Raw genomic sequence first — 3857 nt, forward strand, 5'->3', positions numbered from 1 at the left:
CACACACACACACACACACACACACACACACACACACACATGTATATGTATATGTATATGTATATGTATATGTATATGTATATGTATATGTATGAATGTATATATGTATTGTAAATGTTCATTCTTAAATGTTGTTAATAGTCCGGAAAATTATAATTGAAGATTGTTTTGTGAGGGTCACTTCAAAAGAGAAACAAATGAACGTTGGAGTAGGAACAAATGAATATGTTTCATAATCGATGTTGCTATATTGGACAATCAACCACATACCGATCATAAACACATTGGAAAACAGAGAAGAAAAGGATAAATTAATAATAACTCAGACCATAAATTGGGACAAAAGAGAGAACAAATGTAAAGTGATATAAATAATAAGTAATATTTAGAGATTTCTGTTCAATCTCCAACAACTTACCATTCTAACGTGAACAATTCAAAACGAAATCCAAGATCAAAACAATGAAGAAATCTGCATCACAGGCAATTACCATTATCCTGGAGGAAAGCAATTTCTTTCTGAAGTGTTTAGATCTGGCGGGAAATAGAGCTGCTTTCATTTTGCTTCAAGTAATCAAGCCTTTACTACTAATAAAACATATTAAAAGCAAACAATGTAATAACGATTTGTTCGCTTCATTTAACACCGGGGACCATTCCTTCGTAGAAACGTGTTACATAAACGTTATACAATATATTGAGACTTATTAAACACTGGTAAAAAAAAGAGAGGCACAAATAAATTACACACGGTGTGTGCATATGTATATATATATATATATATATATATATATACATACGTGTGTGTGTATGTGTGTGTATGATTATAAATAAATGATAAAGATGTGAAAAAGCGGCAACCATTGTTGGTTGAATAACGCCGACTACACTTCGCTTCTGGTATTGGAATTTGTCCCCATGCAAATTCTAGGTCTTGCACTAGATTTCAGTGCTGGGCTGCCAGAGTTCGATATTCTGACTTATCAATTTATGTCAATAAATGAATAAGGAATAGCTGGACAAGATGAACTATTATCTGTTTCCATTCAATTTGGAGCTGTTTTTCAGTTTTCAAGAGATATCTTTAATATTGTTAAGAACTATATCGTTGACGTTGAGTATAGAGGCATTGCTATGTTCACAAGAAGCTTCAATGATGTTATAGGTAAGCAGTGACCGGCAACATTTGGTGAAGTGATTCAGCTTTCCACACTTATGACACTTTAATGAGAATGAGAGACGTCTCCTTCGTTCGTGTCCAAAATTATTACAGTTGATTACCACACCTTTGCAGCCATTGTGGCTGTGATTGATATTTTTCAACCGTGGTTTTATTACTGCTCAAATAATTCTTGCAAACATAAATTTTCTACATCGATGCTTGTTTTCAATTTAGCAAATTAGGTTTTACAGTGTATCGTCACTGCTAATGATGATAATTCTCCATAACCTAACTCTGGCTGGTTTTATGTCCACAGAGCACAATTCTGATATGAAATCAGTTTAATTACCTCCTGCTCGGGGAAATTTTTTTTACGATTGATTAAATTTACTGAAAAACTGTTTGTGATTGTTTTTTTAAAATAAAAACAAATTGATTTATTGACTCATTGTCATGTTGTTTAGGTTCCATTAATTTCAGCCTATGAGCTACCATTAATCTTTCGGTGGATTTAACTTGTTTCCCTATTATTTTTTTATCGGAAGGTATACAGAATCTTTACTATAGGTCAAGAAAAAGCATGTAAAATGACTTCAATACAACATGTGGATAGGAAGAGAGGTTTCTCTTTGCTTTTTCATTTATTTCGGTTTCAAGTTGTCCTACTTATGTCTTGGTGTGTGTTTGGTTATTCAGATTGAAATCATTTTCTGACATCATCGTCACCAATTCGTCGTATTTTAAAGATGTTCGGAGAGAAAAAAAACGTACAACCTGTAAGAAAAGTTTTAAAAGATTGAAAGTAGACACACTAATTGATGTGAATGTTGATTTTATTTCGTTTCGCTAATTCATCATTTAATATAATTTTGTTTGGGAGCCGGTGGTTAAATTTTAATTCTTATTTCAAGAGTCCTTCCTGCGGCCAAATATTTTGTCATAGGTTTGAAAAATTTTGCGTTCTTGTTCGTATATGGAAATATATACTTACGTACAGTTCTATATTTAAGAGGAATTATGAACATTATTTACATTGTGTTAACGTTGTGTTAACATCAAAGAAGATGAGGACAAATATCCATCAAATGTAAATAATGTATATACACACGTGTATGGAAATATATACACACATGCATGCACACATATATAGACATTCATAAAACGTACGTATATAAATACACATATACATAGATTCATTTATTCTTTATGAGATAACACATTTCAGCTGTTTCAACCAAGTGCTTTTATCAAATATGATTGAAACAGCTTTAATATGTTATCCCTAACACCAATAAAGCTTGAATGATTCCAACTTACGTATTGAAAAGAAGTCAGCTTCGGTTAACTCCTGTTATCGAAGAAGGCATAGGATATACACAGATATTTTTTAACTTCCTCAGTTAAAAACGGTCAGTGCTTCTTGTCGTTGTAGGCTCTCCCACTGCAATGAGACTGACGCCATTAATGTTCTTTTTGAAGCTATGTAAGTCATCATCCGCAGGGAAGATATGAGCGAAGAGAAAACTTCCAGAGGGATCATAATTAGCGAAGGAAGGACTGGATGTATAGCGGGAACTGGAGTGGGGTGGATACAACAGAGATGAGAATAAAGTTTCTCAAAGTAGTTAGAGAAATAAGAAGAAATTCTTTAGTCCAGTGGTTGAATGCCAGTCATGTCTACAAGAGATGTGGGTTCGAGTCCTACCAGCAGCCTCCGACCTTCTTCAATTCAAAAGGTTTTTAAACCCTATATTTGCATGTTATTACTCATAGCATTATGTGATTTGAGATCTAAAATTTAAACAAAAAACAACTTATTTTACAGTCTGTCGGAAGTTTATAAATTCTTATTCATCAACTGTTGGATTTTTATTAGTATTATTAACAAAATAATAATTTTGGCACTAGGTCAGTAATTTTAGGAAAGTGGATAAGTCGATTACACCGAAGTCAGTGCTCAGCTGGTACTTGTTTTAGCGAATCCGAAAGGATGAAAGGCAAAGTTGACCTCAGCGGAATTTGAACTAAGAATGTCTGTAAGAATGTCTGAATGAAAAGTTATGTGATGGACTTGTTAAAATTCCTTCAAAAGCCAAAATTTTGCAAATTGGAAATAAAGAATTGAACATAGAAGAGGAAAAAAAAAAATGAGTTTTTAAAATTTTACTTTACATTTCGATATTTCGGTGTGAAGGGCTCTCTATCAAGAAAACGGTCAAAGGACAGTAACGAGTTTTCATTGTTATTATTGAACTGGCAGAGTAATTAATACGTCGGACTGAAGGCTCAGCGGCAGTTCTTCCGAGTTCAAATGCTACCGAGGTCAACATTCCTTTCCATCTTTTTGGATCGATAAAATAAGTACCAGTTCAGCACACTGGGGTTTATGTAATCGACTATACCTCAACCCCAAGATTTCAGGCTTTGTGCCGATAGGAGAAAGGATTATTATTATCATCATCATTATTATTATTATTATTATTATTATTATTATTAAGCTGTGAATTTAGAGACCCTTTGAGTAATAGAAATTGACAGGAACCACTTAGTCTAACATATGGATAAAGATTTCGAGTAAAATAGAAAACTCCAAAAGTATTGAAACGCTACCCTAAATGTGTATGTATGTATATCTATCTATCTATCTATCTATCTATATATATATATATATATATATATATATATATATATATAT

General features: G+C 32.7%; 1 long non-coding RNA gene across 5 annotated transcripts in view; it reads right to left on the reverse strand.

Annotated features, from left to right (window-relative positions):
- The window catches only part of LOC106869933 (uncharacterized), a 32488-nt gene that overhangs the window by 11160 nt on the left and 17471 nt on the right, over positions 1-3857 (reverse strand). For all 5 annotated transcript variants that reach the window (XR_001409468.2, XR_001409467.2, XR_001409469.2 and 2 more), the window contains 2 exons: positions 2480-2953; positions 419-1936 (listed from right to left, as the gene is read on the reverse strand). This is a non-coding gene — a long non-coding RNA (uncharacterized LOC106869933). The remainder of the gene's footprint in view (positions 1-418; positions 1937-2479; positions 2954-3857) is intronic.

The sequence above is a fragment of the Octopus bimaculoides genome, chromosome 10, assembly GCF_001194135.2.
Source record: "Octopus bimaculoides isolate UCB-OBI-ISO-001 chromosome 10, ASM119413v2, whole genome shotgun sequence".
In the NCBI taxonomy this organism is placed as follows: Eukaryota; Metazoa; Mollusca; class Cephalopoda; order Octopoda; family Octopodidae; genus Octopus; species Octopus bimaculoides.